Here is a 20,611-nt window from a genome sequence, read left to right as displayed (position 1 = left end):
AGGGTGAGTGGGAGATTGGGTCTTAGGTTTATGATTTTGTGGGGCTGACCCTTAAAGCATTCTGATGGTTCCCATGCACACTCCACGTCTACGGTTAGGGTTAGATGTTCGGTAATCGGTAGGGGTAGGAGAGTGCTACTTTTACAGTGATGTTCTGTCTCTGGTCTGAGGGTGAGGTCGAGATTGAGTGTCAGGTATATGTGGAGCGGTGGGGTTTGTCAATGTTGTCCCTGACGTGTCAGGTCCAGGGGCCAGAGCTAGGGGTAGGGTTAAGTGTTCAGTGAGATGTGTAGGCATGATACGGTTCTGTTTCCATTTAGGACTCGGTTCTGATGTGAGCTACACAGCAAGATTGAATGACAGTGTTACAGTGACACCAGGGTGACGTCGATGTTCATGGTAGGAGCCTTTACCGAGATTCAGTGCGAGGGTTATTGTTCGGTGTTTGGAAAGTTGTACGTGGGTGAAAGGATTCGATTCGTGTTAGCGTCCGGCTGTGATGTGAGGGTGACGGCGAGATTGCGTGCACATTTTCGGTGATGTGTGCGTTATGTCGATTTTGACCGTGAGGTTCTGACCCAGCAGCCATGGCAAGGTTTACGGCTAGGGTTTCAGTAAGGTGTCCGGATAGGATAGGTTTATGAGCACACTTCGGTGTCAGCTGTGATGTGAGGGCGATAGTGAGATTGAATGACAGTGCTACCTTGAGACACAGGTGACTTTGATATTCATGTTAGGGTCAGGTACATCATTCGGGGCTAGGGTTAGGATTCAATATGTGGGAATGTGATCATGGGAGATACGGTTCCGCTTAGAGTCAGGAGAGGTCCCTGATGTGAGGGTGAATACAAAATTGGATCTCAGGTTTCTGCTTTGGTGGGGCTTACCTTAAAGGAATTCTGAGGAAAACGGCGCCGAGTGCTGGGCTAGAATGAGGTGTAAGTGCTTTGCAATGCTTACGTTCAGGATTCCGCTACAATTACAATCTGAATCTGCCTCCAATGTGAGGGATAAGTCGACATTGAGTGCCACGTACATTGTGAACTCGGGGTGATGTCGGTGTTCACCGTGACGGTCAAGTTCATGTGCCAGGGCTACGCTCACGTATCTGTGTGTGTAAACAGGTAACGTCAGGATTGTGCTTCGGCTACAGTGAGGTTCTGACTGTGATGTGAGATCGAGGGCGAGAGACTGTCTCTCATTCACTATTTTGTGGGGCCTACAAGAAAGGTATTCTGATGGGTGAGGAACAGAATACAGGGCTAGGGTTAGAGTTAACTGATTGTTAATGCATATGGGCAGGAGAGCAGTATGATTACAGTGAGAATCTGGCTCTGATGTGAGGGTGAGGGCGACATTGAGTGACAGGTGTAGGGTGAGCTGTGGGTGTTGTCGATGTTGACTGTGAGGAATCAGTCCCGGGGGCAAGGGTACGTACGGTTAGGGTTATGGGTTCAGTAAGGTGTATGGGCTGGATAAGGTTATGTTTACATTTAGGACTCCGCTCTGATGTGAGGGAGACAGTGTGATTGAATGACAGTGTTACAGTGAGATATGTGCGACGACGATATTCATGGAAGGGGTCCGGTCCCATAGTCAGGGCTAGGGTTAGGGTTCGGTGTTTGAGAAGGTGTACCTTGGTGATAGGGTTTCGTTTCGAGTTAGGGTCCGTCTGTAATGTTAGGGTGAGTGCGATATTGGGTCTCGGGTGTACGATTTTTGTGGAGCTGACGATTAAAGCATTCTGATGGGTCCCGTGCACAGTCCAAGCCTAGGGTTAGGGTTACATGTTCTGTAAAGGGTATGGGCAGGATAGTGTTATTTCTGCAGTGAGGTGCTTTTTCTGATATGAGGGTGAGGGAGAGATTGAGTGACAGCATCGCGGTGACGTGTCGGTTGTGTCGATGCTGACCGTGAGGTTCCGATCCTGGCAACCGTGCAAGGGTTAGGGTTCAGGGTTCAGCAATGTGTACTGACAGGATGGGGTTATCAGTACATTTAGGGGTCGGCTGAGATATGAGGGCAACAGTGAGATTGAATGACACTAATACGTTGATACACGGGTGACGTTGATATTCATGGTAGGCATCTGTTCCAAGTGTCAGGGCTAGGGTTAGTGTTCGGTGCTTGGGATGGTGTACGTTGGTGATAGTGTTTCAGTTCGAGTTACGTTTCGACTGCAATGGGAGGGTGAGTGGGAGATTGGGTCTTAGGTTTATGATTTTGTGGGGCTGACCCTTAAAGCATTCTGATGGTTCCCATGCACACTCCAAGTCTACGGTTAGGGTTAGATGTTCGGTAATCGGTATGGGTAGGAGAGTGCTACTTTTACAGTGAGGTTCTGTCTCTGGTCTGAGGGTGAGGTCGAGATTGAGTGTCAGGTATATGTGGAGCGGTGGGGTTTGTCAATGTTGTCCCTGACGTGTCAGGTCCAGGGTCCAGAGCTAGGGGGAGGGTTAAGTGTTCAGTGACATGTGTAGGCATGATACGGTTCTGTTTCCATTTAGGACTCGGTTCTGATGTGAGCTACACAGCATGATTGAATGACAGTGTTACAGTGACACCAGGGTGACGTCGATGTTCATGGTAGGAGCCTTTACCGAGATTCAGTGCGACGGTTATTGTTCGGTGTTTGGAAACTTGTACGTGGGTGAAAGGATTTGATTCGTGTTAGCGTCCGGCTGTGATGTGAGGGTGACGGCGAGATTGCGCGCACTTTTTCGGTGTTGTGTGCGTTATGTCGATTTTGAACGTGAGGTTCTGACCCAGCAGCCATGGCAAGGTTTACGGCTAGGGTTTCAGTAAGGTATCCGGATAGGATAGGTTTATGAGCACACTTCGGTGTCAGCTGTGATGTGAGGGCGACAGTGAGATTGAATGACAGTGCTACCTTGAGACACAGGTGACTTTGATATTCATGTTAGGGTCAGGTACATCATTCGGGGCTAGGGTTAGGATTCAATATGTGGGAATGTGTTCATGGGAGATACGGTTCCGCTTAGAGTCAGGAGAGGTCCCTGATGTGAGGGTGAATACAAAATTGGATCTCAGGTTTCTGCTTTGGTGGGGCTTATCTTAAAGGAATTCTGAGGAAAACGGAGCCGAGTCCTGGGCTAGAATGAGGTGTAAGTGCTTTGCAATGCTTACGTTCAGGATACCGCTACAATTACAATCTGAATCTGCCTCCAATGTGAGGGATAAGTCGACATTGAGTGCCACGTACATTGTGAACTCGGGGTGATGTCGGTGTTCACCGTGACGGTCAAGTTCATGTGCCAGGGCTACGCTCACGTTTCTGTGTGTGTAAACAGGTAACGTCAGGATTGTGCTTCGGCTACAGTGAGGTTCTGACTGTGATGTGAGATCGAGGGCGAGAGTCGGTCTCTCATTCACTATTTTGTGGGGCCTACAAGAAAGGTATTCTGATGGGTGAGGAACAGAATACAGGGCTAGGGTTAGAGTTAAGTGTTTGTTAATGCATATGGGCAGGAGAGCAGTATGATGACAGTGAGAATCTGGCTCTGATGTGAGGGTGAGGGCGACATTGAGTGACAGGTGTAGGGTGAGCTGTGGGTGTTGTCGATGTTGACTGTGAGGTATCAGTCCCAGGGGCAAGGGTACGTACGGTTAGGGTTATGGGTTCAGTAAGGTGTATGGGCTGGATAAGGTTATGTTTACATTTAGGACTCCGCTCTGATGTGAGGGAGACAGTGTGATTGAATGACAGTGTTACAGTGAGATATGTGCGACGACGATATTCATGGAAGGGGTCCGGTCCCATAGTCAGGGCTAGGGTTAGGGTTCGGTGTTTGAGAAGGTGTACCTTGGTGATAGGGTTTCGTTTCGAGTTAGGGTCCGTCTGTAATGTTAGGGTGAGTGCGATATTGGGTCTCGGGTGTACGATTTTTGTGGAGCTGACGATTAAAGCATTCTGATGGGTCCCGTGCACAGTCCAAGCCTAGGGTTAGGGTTACATGTTCTGTAAAGGGTATGGTCAGGATAGTGTTACTTCTGCAGTGAGGTGCTTTTTCTGATATGAGGGTGAGGGAGAGATTGAGTGACAGCATCGCGGTGACGTCTCGGTTGTGTCGATGCTGACCGTGAGGTTCCGATCCTGGCAACCGTGCAAGGGTTAGGGTTCAGGGTTCAGCAATGTGTACTGACAGGATGGGGTTATCAGTACATTTAGGGGTCGGCTGAGATATGAGGGCAACAGTGAGATTGAATGACACTATTACGTTGAGACACGGGTGACGTTGATATTCATGGTAGGCGTCTGTTCCAAGAGTCAGGGCTAGGATTAGTGTTCGGTGCTTGGGATGGTGTACGTTGGTGATAGTGTTTCAGTTCGAGTTACATTTCGACTGTAATGGGAGGGTGAGTGGGAGATTGGGTCTTAGGTTTATGATTTTGTGGGGCTACCCTTAAAGCATTCTGATGGTTCCCATGCACACTCCAAGTCTACGGTTAGGGTTAGATGTTCAGTAATCGGTATGGGTAGGAGAGTGCTACTTTTACAGTGAGGTTCTGTCTCTAGTCTGAGGGTGTGGGCGAGATTGAGTGTCAGGTATATGTGGAGCGGTGGGGTTTGTCGATGTTGTCCCTGACGTGTCAGGTCCAGGGGCCAGTGCTAGGGGTAGGGTTAAGTGTTCAGTGAGATGTGTGGGCATGATACGGTTCTGTTTCCATTTAGGACTCGGTTCTGATGTGAGCTACACAGCATGATTGAATGACAGTGTTACAGTGACACCAGGGTGACGTCGATGTTCATGGTAGGAGCCTTTACCGAGATTCAGTGCGAGGGTTATTGTTCGGTGTTTGGAAAGTTGTACGTGTGTGAAAGGATTTGATTCGTGTTAGCGTCCGGCTGTGATGTGAGGGTGACGGCGAGATTGCGCGCACTTTTTCGGTGATGTGTGCGTTATGTCGATTTTGACCGTGAGGTTCTGACCCAGCAGCCATGGCAAGGTTTACGGCTAGGGATTCAGTAAGGTGTCCGGATAGGATAGGTTTATGAGCACACTTCGGTGTCAGCTGTGATGTGAGGGCGACAGTGAGATTGAATGACAGTGCTACCTTGAGACACAGGTGACTTTGATATTCATGTTAGGGTCAGGTACATCATTCGGGGCTAGGGTTAGGATTCAATATGTGGGAATGTGTTCATGGGAGATACGGTTCCGCTTAGAGTCAGGAGAGGTCCCTGATGTGAGGGTGAATACAAAATTGGATCTCAGGTTTCTGCTTTGGTGGGGCTTATCTTAAAGGAATTCTGAGGAAAACGGAGCCGAGTCCTGGGCTAGAATGAGGTGTAAGTGCTTTGCAATGCTTACGTTCAGGATACCGCTACAATTACAATCTGAATCTGCCTCCAATGTGAGGGATAAGTCGACATTGAGTGCCACGTACATTGTGAACTCGGGGTGATGTCGGTGTTCACCGTGACGGTCAAGTTCATGTGCCAGGGCTACGCTCACGTTTCTGTGTGTGTAAACAGGTAACGTCAGGATTGTGCTTCGGCTACAGTGAGGTTCTGACTGTGATGTGAGATCGAGGGCGAGAGTCGGTCTCTCATTCACTATTTTGTGGGGCCTACAAGAAAGGTATTCTGATGGGTGAGGAACAGAATACAGGGCTAGGGTTAGAGTTAAGTGTTTGTTAATGCATATGGGCAGGAGAGCAGTATGATGACAGTGAGAATCTGGCTCTGATGTGAGGGTGAGGGCGACATTGAGTGACAGGTGTAGGGTGAGCTGTGGGTGTTTTCGATGTTGACTGTGAGGTATCAGTCCCAGGGGCAAGGGTACGTACGGTTAGGGTTATGGGTTCAGTAAGGTGTATGGGCTGGATAAGGTTATGTTTACATTTAGGACTCCGCTCTGATGTGAGGGAGACAGTGTGATTGAATGACAGTGTTACAGTGAGATATGTGCGACGACGATATTCATGGAAGGGGTCCGGTCCCATAGTCAGGGCTAGGGTTAGGGTTCGGTGTTTGAGAAGGTGTACCTTGGTGATAGGGTTTCGTTTCGAGTTAGGGTCCGTCTGTAATGTTAGGGTGAGTGCGATATTGGGTCTCGGGTGTACGATTTTTGTGGAGCTGACGATTAAAGCATTCTGATGGGTCCCGTGCACAGTCCAAGCCTAGGGTTAGGGTTACATGTTCTGTAAAGGGTATGGTCAGGATAGTGTTACTTCTGCAGTGAGGTGCTTTTTCTGATATGAGGGTGAGGGAGAGATTGAGTGACAGCATCGCGGTGACGTCTCGGTTGTGTCGATGCTGACCGTGAGGTTCCGATCCTGGCAACCGTGCAAGGGTTAGGGTTCAGGGTTCAGCAATGTGTACTGACAGGATGGGGTTATCAGTACATTTAGGGGTCGGCTGAGATATGAGGGCAACAGTGAGATTGAATGACACTATTACGTTGAGACACGGGTGACGTTGATATTCATGGTAGGCGTCTGTTCCAAGAGTCAGGGCTAGGATTAGTGTTCGGTGCTTGGGATGGTGTACGTTGGTGATAGTGTTTCAGTTCGAGTTACATTTCGACTGTAATGGGAGGGTGAGTGGGAGATTGGGTCTTAGGTTTATGATTTTGTGGGGCTACCCTTAAAGCATTCTGATGGTTCCCATGCACACTCCAAGTCTACGGTTAGGGTTAGATGTTCAGTAATCGGTATGGGTAGGAGAGTGCTACTTTTACAGTGAGGTTCTGTCTCTAGTCTGAGGGTGTGGGCGAGATTGAGTGTCAGGTATATGTGGAGCGGTGGGGTTTGTCGATGTTGTCCCTGACGTGTCAGGTCCAGGGGCCAGTGCTAGGGGTAGGGTTAAGTGTTCAGTGAGATGTGTGGGCATGATACGGTTCTGTTTCCATTTAGGACTCGGTTCTGATGTGAGCTACACAGCATGATTGAATGACAGTGTTACAGTGACACCAGGGTGACGTCGATGTTCATGGTAGGAGCCTTTACCGAGATTCAGTGCGAGGGTTATTGTTCGGTGTTTGGAAAGTTGTACGTGTGTGAAAGGATTTGATTCGTGTTAGCGTCCGGCTGTGATGTGAGGGTGACGGCGAGATTGCGCGCACTTTTTCGGTGATGTGTGCGTTATGTCGATTTTGACCGTGAGGTTCTTACCCAGCAGCCATGGCAAGGTTTACGGCTAGGGATTCAGTAAGGTGTCCGGATAGGATAATTTTATGAGCACACTTCGGTGTCAGCTGTGATGTGAGGGCGACAGTGAGATTGAATGACAGTGCTACCTTGAGACACAGGTGACTTTGATATTCATGTTAGGGTCAGGTACATCATTCGGGGCTAGGGTTAGGATTCAATATGTGGGAATGTGTTCATGGGAGATACGGTTCCGCTTAGAGTCAGGAGAGGTCCCTGATGTGAGGGTGAATACAAAATTGGATCTCAGGTTTCTGCTTTGGTGGGGCTTATCTTAAAGGAATTCTGAGGAAAACGGAGCCGAGTCCTGGGCTAGAATGAGGTGTAAGTGCTTTGCAATGCTTACGTTCAGGATACCGCTACAATTACAATCTGAATCTGCCTCCAATGTGAGGGATAAGTCGACATTGAGTGCCACGTACATTGTGAACTCGGGGTGATGTCGGTGTTCACCGTGACGGTCAAGTTCATGTGCCAGGGCTACGCTCACGTTTCTGTGTGTGTAAACAGGTAACGTCAGGATTGTGCTTCGGCTACAGTGAGGTTCTGACTGTGATGTGAGATCGAGGGCGAGAGTCGGTCTCTCATTCACTATTTTGTGGGGCCTACAAGAAAGGTATTCTGATGGGTGAGGAACAGAATACAGGGCTAGGGTTAGAGTTAAGTGTTTGTTAATGCATATGGGCAGGAGAGCAGTATGATTACAGTGAGAATCTGGCTCTGATGTGAGGGTGAGGGCGACATTGAGTGACAGGTGTAGGGTGAGCTGTGGGTGTTGTCGATGTTGACTGTGAGGTATCAGTCCCAGGGGCAAGGGTACGTACGGTTAGGGTTATGGATTCAGTAAGGTGTATGGGTTGGATAAGGTTATGTTTACATTTAGGACTCCGCTCTGATGTGAGGGAGACAGTGTGATTGAATGACAGTGTTACAGTGAGATATGTGCGACGACGATATTCATGGAAGGGGTCCGGTCCCATAGTCAGGGCTAGGGTTAGGGTTCGGTGTTTGAGAAGGTGTACCTTGGTGATAGGGTTTCGTTTCGAGTTAGGGTCCGTCTGTAATGTTAGGGTGAGTGCGATATTGGGTCTCGGGTGTACGATTTTTGTGGAGCTGACGATTAAAGCATTCTGATGGGTCCCGTGCACAGTCCAAGCCTAGGGTTAGGGTTACATGTTCTGTAAAGGGTATGGGCAGGATAGTGTTATTTCTGCAGTGAGGTGCTTTTTCTGATATGAGGGTGAGGGAGAGATTGAGTGACAGCATCGCGGTGACGTGTCGGTTGTGTGGATGCTGACCGTGAGGTTCCGATCCTGGCAACCGTGCAAGGGATACGGTTCAGGGTTCAGCAATGTGTACTGACAGGATGGGGTTATCAGTACATTTAGGGGTCGGCTGACATATGAGGGCAACAGTGAGATTGAATGACACTATTACGTTGAGACACGGGTGACGTTGATATTCATGGTAGGCGTCTGTTCCAAGAGTCAGGGCTAGGATTAGTGTTCGGTGCTTGGGATGGTGTACGTTGGTGATAGTGTTTCAGTTCGAGTTATGTTTCGACTGTAATGGGAGGGTGAGTGGGAGATTGGGTCTTAGGTTTATGATTTTGTGGGGCAGACCCTTAAAGCATTCTGATGGTTCCCATGCACACTCCAAGTCTACAGTTAGGGTTAGATGTTCGGTAATCGTTATGGGTAGGAGAGTGCTACTTTTACAGTGAGGTTCTTTCTCTGGTCTGAGAGTGAGGGCGAGATTGAGTGTCAGGTATATGTGGAGCGGTGGGGTTTGTCAATGTTGTCCCTGACGTGTCAGGTCCAGGGGCCAGAGCTAGGGGTAGGGTTAAGTGTTCAGTGAGATGTGTGGGCATGATACGGTTCTGTTTCCATTTAGGACTCGGTTCTGATGTGAGCTACACAGCATGATTGAATGACAGTGTTACAGTGACACCAGGGTGACGTCGATGTTCATGGTAGGAGCCGTTACCGAGATTCAGTGCGAGGGTTATTGTTCGGTGTTTGGAAAGTTGTACGTGGGTGAAAGGATTTGATTCGTGTTAGCGTCCGGCTGTGATGTGAGGGTGACGGCGAGGCTGCGCGCACTTTTTCGGTGATGTGTGCGTTATGTCGATTTTGACCGTGAGGTTCTGACCCGGCAGCCATGGCAAGGTTTACGGCTAGAGTTTCAGTAAGGTGTCCGGATAGGATAGGTTTATGAGCACACTTCGGTGTCAGCTGTGATGTGAGGGCGACAGTGAGATTGAATGACAGTGCTACCTTGAGACACAGGTGACTTTGATATTCATGTTAGGGTCAGGTACATCATTCGGGGCTAGGGTTAGGATTCAATACGTGGGAATGTGTTCATGGGAGATACGGTTCCGCTTAGAGTCAGGAGAAGTCCCTGATGTGAGGGTGAATACAAAATTGGATCTCAGGTTTCTGCTTTGGTGGGGCTTACCTTAAAGGAATTCTGAGGAAAACGGAGCCGAGTCCTGGGCTAGAATGAGGTGTAAGTGCTTTACAATGCTAACGTTCAGGATACCGCTACAATTACAATCTGAATCTGCCTCCAATGTGAGGGATAAGTCGACATTGAGTGCCACGTACATTGTGAACTCGGGGTGATGTCGGTGTTCACCGTGACGGTCAAGTTCATGTGCCAGGGCTACGCTCACGTTTCTGTGTGTGTAAACAGGTAACGTCAGGATTGTGCTTCGGCTACAGTGAGGTCCTGACTGTGATGTGAGATCGAGGGCGAGAGTCGGTCTCTCATTCACTATTTTGTGGGGCCTACAAGAAAGGTATTCTGATGGGTGAGGAACAGAATACAGGGCTAGGGTTAGAGTTAAGTGTTTGTTAATGCATATGGGCAGGAGAGCAGTATGATTACAGTGAGAATCTGGCTCTGATGTGAGGGTGAGGGCGACATTGAGTGACAGGTGTAGGGTGAGCTGTGGGTGTTGTCGATGTTGACTGTGAGGTATCAGTCCCAGGGGCAAGGGTACGTACGGTTAGGGTTATGGGTTCAGTAAGGTGTATGGGCTGGATAAGGTTATGTTTACATTTAGGACTCCGCTCTGATGTGAGGGAGACAGTGTGATTGAATGACAGTGTTACAGTGAGATATGTGCGACGACGATATTCATGGAAGGGGTCCGGTCCCATAGTCAGGGCTAGGGTTAGGGTTCGGTGTTTGAGAAGGTGTACCTTGGTGATAGGGTTTCGTTTCGAGTTAGGGTCCATCTGTAATGTTAGGGTGAGTGCGATATTGGGTCTCGGGTGTACGATTTTTGTGGAGCTGACGATTAAAGCATTCTGATGGGTCCCGTGCACTGTCCAAGCCTACGGTTAGGGTTACATGTTCTGTAAAGGGTATGGGCAGGATAGTGTTATTTCTGCAGTGAGGTGCTTTTTCTGATATGAGGGTGAGGGAGAGATTGAGTGACAGCATCGCGGTGACGTGTCGGTTGTGTCGATGCTGACCGTGAGGTTCCGATCCTGGCAACCTTGCAAGGGTTAGGGTTCAGGGTTCACCAATGTGTACTGACAGGATGGGGTTATCAGTACATTGAGGGGTCCGCTGAGATATGAGGGCAACAGTGAGATTGAATGACACTATTACGTTGAGACACGGGTGACGTTGATATTCATGGTAGGCGTCTGTTCCAAGAGTCAGTGCTAGGTTTAGTGTTCGGTGCTTGGGATGGTGTACTTTGGTGATAGTGTTTCAGTTCGAGTTACGTTTCGACTGTAATGGGAGGGTGAGTGGGAGATTGGGTCTTAGGTTTATGATTTTGTGGGGCTGACCCTTAAAGCATTCTGATGGTTCCCATGCACACTCCAAGTCTACTGTTAGGGTTAGATGTTCGGTAATCGGTATGGGTAGGAGAGTGCTACTTTTACAGTGAGGTTCTGTCTCTGGTCTGAGGGTGAGGGCGAGATTGAGTGTCAGGTATATGTGGAGCGGAGGGGTTTGTCAATGTTGTCCCTGACGTGTCAGTTCCAGGAGCCAGAGCTAGGGGTAGGGTTAACTGTTCAGTGAGATGTGTAGGCATGATACGGTTCTGTTTCCATTTAGGACTCGGTTCTGATGTGAGCTACACAGCATGATTGAATGACAGTGTTACAGTGACACCAGGGTGACGTCGATGTTCATGGTAGGAGCCGTTACCGAGATTCAGTGCGAGGGTTATTGTTCGGTGTTTGGAAACTTGTACGTGGGTGAAAGGATTTGATTCGTGTTAGCGTCCGGCTGTGATGTGAGGGTGACGGCGAGATTGCGCGCACTTTTTCGGTGATGTGTGCGTTATGTCGATTTTGACCGTGAGGTTCTGACCCAGCAGCCATGGCAAGGTTTACGGCTAGGGTTTCAGTAAGGTGTCCGGATAGGAAAGGTTTATGAGCACACTTCGGTGTCAGCTGTGATGTGAGGGCGACAGTGAGATTGAATGACAGTGCTACCTTGAGACACAGGTGACTTTGATATTCATGTTAGGGTCAGGTACATCATTCGGGGCTAGGGTTAGGATTCAATATGTGGGAATGTGCTCATGGGAGATACGGTTCCGCTTAGAGTCAGGAGAGGTCCCTGATGTGAGGGTGAATACAAAATTGGATCTCAGGTTTCTGCTTTGGTGGGGCTTACCTTATAGGAATTCTGAGGAAAACGGCGCCATGTCCTGGGCTAGAATGAGGTGTAAGTGCTTTGCAATGCTTACGTTCAGGATACCGCTACAATTACAATCTGAATCTGCCTCCAATGTGAGGGATACGTCGACATTGAGTGCCACGTACATTGTGAACTCGGGGTGATGTCGGTGTTCACCGTGACGGTCAAGTTCATGTGCCAGGGCTACGCTCACGTTTCTGTGTGTGTAAACAGGTAACGTCAGGATTGTGCTTCGGCTACAGTGAGGTTCTGACTGTGATGTGAGATCGAGGGCGAGAGTCGGTCTCTCATTCACTATTTTGTGGGGCCTACAAGAAAGGTATTCTGATGGGTGAGGAACAGAATACAGGGCTAGGGTTAGAGTTAAGTGTTTGTTAATGCATATGGGCAGGAGAGCAGTATGATTACAGTGAGAATCTGGCTCTGATGTGAGGGTGAGGGCGACATTGAGTGACAGGTGTAGGGTGAGCTGTGGGTGTTGTCGATGTTGACTGTGAGGTATCAGTCCCAGGGGCAACGGTACGTACGGTTAGGGTTATGGATTCAGTAAGGTGTATAGGTTGGATAAGGTTATGTTTACATTTAGGACTCCGCTCTGATGTGAGGGAGACAGTGTGATTGAATGACAGTGTTACAGTGAGATATGTGCGACGACGATATTCATGGAAGGGGTCCGGTCCCATAGTCAGGGCTAGGGTTAGGGTTCGGTGTTTGAGAAGGTGTACCTTGGTGATAGGGTTTCGTTTCGAGTTAGGGTCCGTCTGTAATGTTAGGGTGAGTGCGATATTGGGTCTCGGGTGTACGATTTTTGTGGAGCTGACGATTAAAGCATTCTGATGGGTCCCGTGCACAGTCCAAGCCTAGGGTTAGGGTTACATGTTCTGTAAAGGGTATGGGCAGGATAGTGTTATTTCTGCAGTGAGGTGCTTTTTCTGATATGAGGGTGAGGGAGAGATTGAGTGACAGCATCGCGGTGACGTGTCGGTTGTGTGGATGCTGACCGTGAGGTTCCGATCCTGGCAACCGTGCAAGGGATACGGTTCAGGGTTCAGCAATGTGTACTGACAGGATGGGGTTATCAGTACATTTAGGGGTCGGCTGACATATGAGGGCAACAGTGAGATTGAATGACACTATTACGTTGAGACACGGGTGACGTTGATATTCATGGTAGGCGTCTGTTCCAAGAGTCAGGGCTAGGATTAGTGTTCGGTGCTTGGGATGGTGTACGTTGGTGATAGTGTTTCAGTTCGAGTTATGTTTCGACTGTAATGGGAGGGTGAGTGGGAGATTGGGTCTTAGGTTTATGATTTTGTGGGGCAGACCCTTAAAGCATTCTGATGGTTCCCATGCACACTCCAAGTCTACGGTTAGGGTTAGATGTTCGGTAATCGTTATGGGTAGGAGAGTGCTACTTTTACAGTGAGGTTCTTTCTCTGGTCTGAGAGTGAGGGCGAGATTGAGTGTCAGGTATATGTGGAGCGGTGGGGTTTGTCAATGTTGTCCCTGACGTGTCAGGTCCAGGGGCCAGAGCTAGGGGTAGGGTTAAGTGTTCAGTGAGATGTGTGGGCATGATACGGTTCTGTTTCCATTTAGGACTCGGTTCTGATGTGAGCTACACAGCATGATTGAATGACAGTGTTACAGTGACACCAGGGTGACGTCGATGTTCATGGTAGGAGCCGTTACCGAGATTCAGTGCGAGGGTTATTGTTCGGTGTTTGGAAAGTTGTACGTGGGTGAAAGGATTTGATTCGTGTTAGCGTCCGGCTGTGATGTGAGGGTGACGGCGAGGCTGCGCGCACTTTTTCGGTGATGTGTGCGTTATGTCGATTTTGACCGTGAGGTTCTGACCCGGCAGCCATGGCAAGGTTTACGGCTAGAGTTTCAGTAAGGTGTCCGGATAGGATAGGTTTATGAGCACACTTCGGTGTCAGCTGTGATGTGAGGGCGACAGTGAGATTGAATGACAGTGCTACCTTGAGACACAGGTGACTTTGATATTCATGTTAGGGTCAGGTACATCATTCGGGGCTAGGGTTAGGATTCAATACGTGGGAATGTGTTCATGGGAGATACGGTTCCGCTTAGAGTCAGGAGAAGTCCCTGATGTGAGGGTGAATACAAAATTGGATCTCAGGTTTCTGCTTTGGTGGGGCTTACCTTAAAGGAATTCTGAGGAAAACGGAGCCGAGTCCTGGGCTAGAATGAGGTGTAAGTGCTTTGCAATGCTAACGTTCAGGATACCGCTACAATTACAATCTGAATCTGCCTCCAATGTGAGGGATAAGTCGACATTGAGTGCCACGTACATTGTGAACTCGGGGTGATGTCGGTGTTCACCGTGACGGTCAAGTTCATGTGCCAGGGCTACGCTCACGTTTCTGTGTGTGTAAACAGGTAACGTCAGGATTGTGCTTCGGCTACAGTGAGGTCCTGACTGTGATGTGAGATCGAGGGCGAGAGTCGGTCTCTCATTCACTATTTTGTGGGGCCTACAAGAAAGGTATTCTGATGGGTGAGGAACAGAATACAGGGCTAGGGTTAGAGTTAAGTGTTTGTTAATGCATATGGGCAGGAGAGCAGTATGATTACAGTGAGAATCTGGCTCTGATGTGAGGGTGAGGGCGACATTGAGTGACAGGTGTAGGGTGAGCTGTGGGTGTTGTCGATGTTGACTGTGAGGTATCAGTCCCAGGGGCAAGGGTACGTACGGTTAGGGTTATGGGTTCAGTAAGGTGTATGGGCTGGATAAGGTTATGTTTACATTTAGGACTCCGCTCTGATGTGAGGGAGACAGTGTGATTGAATGACAGTGTTACAGTGAGATATGTGCGACGACGATATTCATGGAAGGGGTCCGGTCCCATAGTCAGGGCTAGGGTTAGGGTTCGGTGTTTGAGAAGGTGTACCTTGGTGATAGGGTTTCGTTTCGAGTTAGGGTCCGTCTGTAATGTTAGGGTGAGTGCGATATTGGGTCTCGGGTGTACGATTTTTGTGGAGCTGACGATTAAAGCATTCTGATGGGTCCCGTGCACTGTCCAAGCCTAGGGTTAGGGTTACATGTTCTGTAAAGGGTATGGGCAGGATAGTGTTATTTCTGCAGTGAGGTGCTTTTTCTGATATGAGGGTGAGGGAGAGATTGAGTGACAGCATCGCGGTGACGTGTCGGTTGTGTCGATGCTGACCGTGAGGTTCCGATCCTGGCAACCGTGCAAGGGTTAGGGTTCAGGGTTCAGCAATGTGTACTGACAGGATGGGGTTATCAGTACATGTAGGGGTCCGCTGAGATATGAGGGCAACAGTGAGATTGAATGACACTATTTCGTTGAAACACGGGTGACGTTGATATTCATGGTAGGTGTCTGTTCCAAGAGTCAGGGCTAGGGTTAGTGTTCGGTGCTTGGGATGGTGTACGTTGGTGATAGTGTTTCAGTTCGAGTTACGTTTCGACTGTAATGGGAGGGTGAGTGGGAGATTGGGTCTTAGGTTTATGATTTTGTGGGGCTGACCCTTAAAGCATTCTGATGGTTCCCATGCACACTCCAAGTCTACGGTTAGGGTTAGATGTTCGGTAATCGGTATGGGTAGGAGAGTGCTACTTTTACAGTGAGGTTCTGTCTCTGGTCTGAGGGTGAGGGCGAGATTGAGTGTCAGGTATATGTGGAGCGGTGGGGTTTGTCAATGTTGTCCCTGACGTGTCAGGTCCAGGGGCCAGAGCTAGGGGTAGGGTTAAGTGTTCAGTGAGATGTGTAGGCATGATACGGTTCTGTTTCCATTTAGGACTCGGTTCTGATGTGAGCTACACAGCATGATTGAATGACAGTGTTACAGTGACACCAGGGTGACGTCGATGTTCATGGTAGGAGCCTTTACCGAGATTCAGTGCGAGGGTTATTGTTCGGTGTTTGGAAACTTGTACGTGGGTGAAAGGATTTGATTCGTGTTAGCGTCCGGCTGTGATGTGAGGGTGACGGCGAGATTACGCGCACTTTTTCAGTGATGTGTGCGTTATGTCGATTTTGAACGTGAGGTTCTGACCCAGCAGCCATGGCAAGGTTTACGGCTAGGGTTTCAGTAAGGTGTCCGGATAGGATAGGTTTATGAGCACACTTGGGTGTCAGCTGTGATGTGAGGGCGACAGTGAGATTGAATGACAGTGCTACCTTGAGACACAGGTGACTTTGATATTCATGTTAGGGTCAGGTACATCATTCGGGGCTAGGGTTAGGATTCAATATGTGGGAATGTGTTCATGGGAGATACGGTTCCGCTTAGAGTCAGGAGAGGTCCCTGATGTGAGGGTGAATACAAAATTGGATCTCAGGTTTCTGCTTTGGTGGGGCTTACCTTAAAGGAATTCTGAGGAAAACGGAGCCGAGTCCTGGGCTAGAATGAGGTGTAAGTGCTTTGCAATGCTTACGTTCAGGATACCGCTACAATTACAATCTGAATCTGCCTCCAATGTGAGGGATAAGTCGACATTGAGTGCCACGTACATTGTGAACTCGGGGTGATGTCGGTGTTCACCGTGACGGTCAAGTTCATGTGCCAGGGCTACGCTCACGTTTCTGTGTGTGTAAACAGGTAACGTCAGGATTGTGCTTCGGCTACAGTGAGGTCCTGACTGTGATGTGAGATCGAGGGCGAGAGTCGGTCTCTCATTCACTATTTTGTGGGGCCTACAAGAAAGGTATTCTGATGGGTGAGGAACAGAATACAGGGCTAGGGTTAGAGTTAAGTGTTTGTTAATGCATATGGGCAGGAGAGCAGTATGATGACAGTGAGAATCTGGCTCTGATGTGAGGGTGAGGGCGACATTGAGTGACAGGTGTAGGGTGAGCTGTGGGTGTTGTCGATGTTGACTGTGAGGTATCAGTCCCAGGGGCAAAGGTACGTACGGTTAGGGTTATGGGTTCAGTAAGGTGTATGGGCTGGATAAGGTTATGTTTACATTTAGGACTCCGCTCTGATGTGAGGGAGACAGTGTGATTGAATGACAGTGTTACAGTGAGATATGTGCGACGACGATATTCATGGAAGGGGTCCGGTCCCATAGTCAGGGCTAAGGTTAGGGTTCGGTGTTTGAGAAGGTGTATCTTGGTGATAGGGTTTCGTTTCGAGTTAGGGTCCGTCTGTAATGTTAGGGTGAGTGCGATATTGGGTCTCGAGTGTACGATTTTTGTGGAGCTGACGATTAAAGCATTCTGATGGGTCCCGTGCACAGTCCAAGCCTAGGGTTAGGGTTACATGTTCTGTAAAGGGTATGGGCAGTATAGTGTTACTTCTGCAGTGAGGTGCTTTTTCTGATATGAGGGTGAGGGAGAGATTGAGTGACAGCATCGCGGTGACGTGTCGGTTGTGTCGATGCTGACCGTGAGGTTCCGATCCTGGCAACCGTGCAAGGGTTAGGGTTCAGGGTTCAGCAATGTGTTCTGACAGGATGGGGTTATCAGTACATTTAGGGGTCGGCTGAGATATGAGGGCAACAGTGAGATTGAATGACAGTATTACGTTGAGACACGGGTGACGTTGATATTCATGGTAGGCGTCTGTTCCAAGAGTCAGGGCTAGGGATAGTGTTCGGTGCTTGGGATGGTGTACTTTGGTGATAGTGTTTCAGTTCGAGTTACGTTTCGACTGTAATGGGAGGGTGAGTGGGAGATTGGGTCTTAGGTTTATGATTTTGTGGGGCTGACCCTTAAAGCATTCTGATGGTTCCCATGCACAATCCAAGTCTACTGTTAGGGTTAGATGTTCGGTAATCGGTATGGGTAGGAGAGTGCTACTTTTACAGTGAGGTTCTGTCTCTGGTCTGAGGGTGAGGGCGAGATTGAGTGTCAGGTATATGTGGAGCGGTGGGGTTTGTCAATGCTGTCCCTGACGTGTCAGGTCCAGGGGCCAGAGCTAGGGGTAGGGTTAACTGTTCAGTGAGATGTGTAGGCATGATACGGTAATGTTTCCATTTAGGACTCGGTTCTGATGTGAGCTACACAGCATGATTGAATGACAGTGTTACAGTGACACCAGGGTGACGTCGATGTTCATGGTAGGAGCCGTTACCGAGATTCAGTGCGAGGGTTATTGTTCGGTGTTTGGAAACTTGTACGTGGGTGAAAGGATTTGATTCGTGTTAGCGTCCGGCTGTGATGTGAGGCTGACGGCGAGATTGCGCGCACTTTTTCGGTGATGTGTGCGTTATGTCGATTTTGACCGTGAGGTTCTGACCCAGCAGCCATGGCAAGGTTTACGGCTAGGGTTTCAGTAAGGTGTCCTTATAGGCTAGGTTTATGAGCACACTTCGGTGTCAGCTGTGATGTGAGGGCGACAGTGAGATTGAATGACAGTGCTACCTTGAGACACAGGTGACTTTGATATTCATGTTAGGGTCAGGTACATCATTCGGGGCTAGGGTTAGGATTCAATATGTGGGAATGTGTTCATGGGAGATACGTTTCCGCTTAGAGTCAGGAGAGGTCCCTGATGTGAGGGTGAATACAAAATTGGATCTCAGGTTTCTGCTTTGGTGGGGCTTACCTTAAAGGAATTCTGAGGAAAACGGAGCCGAGTCCTGGGCTAGAATGAGGTGTAAGTGCTTTGCAATGCTTACGTTCAGGATACCGCTACAATTACAATCTGAATCTGCCTCCAATGTGAGGGATAAGTCGACATTGAGTGCCACGTACATTGTGAACTCGGGGTGATGTCGGTGTTCACCGTGACGGTCAAGTTCATGTGCCAGGGCTACGCTCACGTTTCTGTGTGTGTAAACAGGTAACGTCAGGATTGTGCTTCGGCTACAGTAAGGTCCTGACTGTGATGTGAGATCGAGGGCGAGAGTCGGTTCTCATTCACTATTATGTGGGGCCTACAAGAAAGGTATTCTGATGGGTGAGGAACAGAATACAGGGCTAGGGTTAGAGTTAAGTGTTTGTTAATGCATATGGGCAGGAGAGCAGTATGATTACAGTGAGAATCTGGCTCTGATGTGAGGGTGAGGGCGACATTGAGTGACAGGTGTAGGGTGAGCTGTGGGTGTTGTCGATGTTGACTGTGAGGTATCAGTCCCAGGGGCAAGGGTACGTACGGTTAGGGTTATGGGTTCAGTAAGGTGTATGGGCTGGATAAGGTTATGTTTACATTTAGGACTCCGCTCTGATGTGAGGGAGACAGTGTGATTGAATGACAGTGTTACAGTGAGATATGTGCGACGACGATATTCATGGAAGGGGTCCGGTCCCATAGTCAGGGCTAGGGTTAGGGTTCGGTGTTTGAGAAGGTGTACCTTGGTGATAGGGTTTCGTTTCGAGTTAGGGTCCGTCTGTAATGTTAGGGTGAGTGCGATATTGGGTCTCGGGTGTACGATTTTTGTGGAGCTGACGATTAAAGCATTCTGATGGGTCCCGTGCACAGTCCAAGCCTAGGGTTAGGGTTACATGTTCTGTAAAGGGTATGGACAGGATAGTGTTACTTCTGCAGTGAGGTGCTTTTTCTGATATGAGGGTGAGGGAGAGATTGAGTGACAGCATCGCGGTGACGTGTCGGTTGTGTCGATGCTGACCGTGAGGTTCCGATCCTGGCAACCGTGCAAGGGTTAGGGTTCAGGGTTCAGCAATGTGTACTGACAGGATGGGGTTATCAGTACATTTAGGGGTCGGCTGAGATATGTGGGCAACAGTGAGATTGAATGACACTATTTCGTTGAGACACGGGTGACGTTGATATTCATGGTAGGTGTCTGTTCCAAGAGTCAAGGCTAGGGTTAGTGTTCGGTGCTTGGGATGGTGTACGTTGGTGATAGTGTTTCAGTTCGAGTTACGTTTCGACTGTAATGGGAGGGTGAGTGGGAGATTGGGTCTTAGGTTTATGATTTTGTGGGGCTGACCCTTAAAGCATTCTGATGGTTCCCATGCACACTCCAAGTCTACGGTTAGGGTTAGATGTTCGGTAATCGGTATGGGTAGGAGAGTGCTACTTTTACAGTGAGGTTCTGTCTCTGGTCTGAGGGTGAGGGCGAGATTGAGTGTCAGGTATATGTGGAGCGGTGGGGTTTGTCAATGTTGTCCCTGACGTGTCAGGTCCAGGGGCCAGAGCTAGGGGGAGGGTTAAGTGTTCAGTGAGATGTGTAGGCATGATACGGTTCTGTTTCCATTTAGGACTCGGTTCTGATGTGAGCTACACAGCATGATTGAATGACAGTGTTACAGTGACACCAGGGTGACGTCGATGTTCATGGTAGGAGCCTTTACCGAGATTCAGTGCGAGGGTTATTGTTCGGTGTTTGGAAAGTTGTACGTGGGTGAAAGGATTTGATTCGTGTTAGCGTCCGGCTGTGATGTGAGGGTGACGGCGAGATTGCGCGCACTTTTTCGGTGATGTGTGCGTTATGTCGATTTTGAACGTGAGGTTCTGAACCAGCAGCCATGGCAAGGTTTACGGCTAGGGTTTCAGTAAGGTGTCCGGATAGGATAGGTTTATGAGCACACTTGGGTGTCAGCTGTGATGTGAGGGCGACAGTGAGATTGAATGACAGTGCTACCTTGAGACACAGGTGACTTTGATACTCATGTTAGGGTCAGGTCCATCATTCGGGGCTAGGGTTAGGATTCAATATGTGGGAATGTGTTCATGGGAGATACGTTTCCGCTTAGAGTCAGGAGAGGTCCCTGATGTGAGGGTGAATACAAAATTGGATCTCAGGTTTCTGCTTTGGTGGGGCTTACCTTAAAGGAATTCTGAGGAAAACGGAGCCGAGTCCTGGGCTAGA

This window comes from Manis javanica, chromosome 1 (genome assembly GCF_040802235.1).
Source record: "Manis javanica isolate MJ-LG chromosome 1, MJ_LKY, whole genome shotgun sequence".
NCBI classification, from domain to species: Eukaryota; Metazoa; Chordata; class Mammalia; order Pholidota; family Manidae; genus Manis; species Manis javanica.
This window is presented reverse-complemented; position numbering follows the sequence as displayed.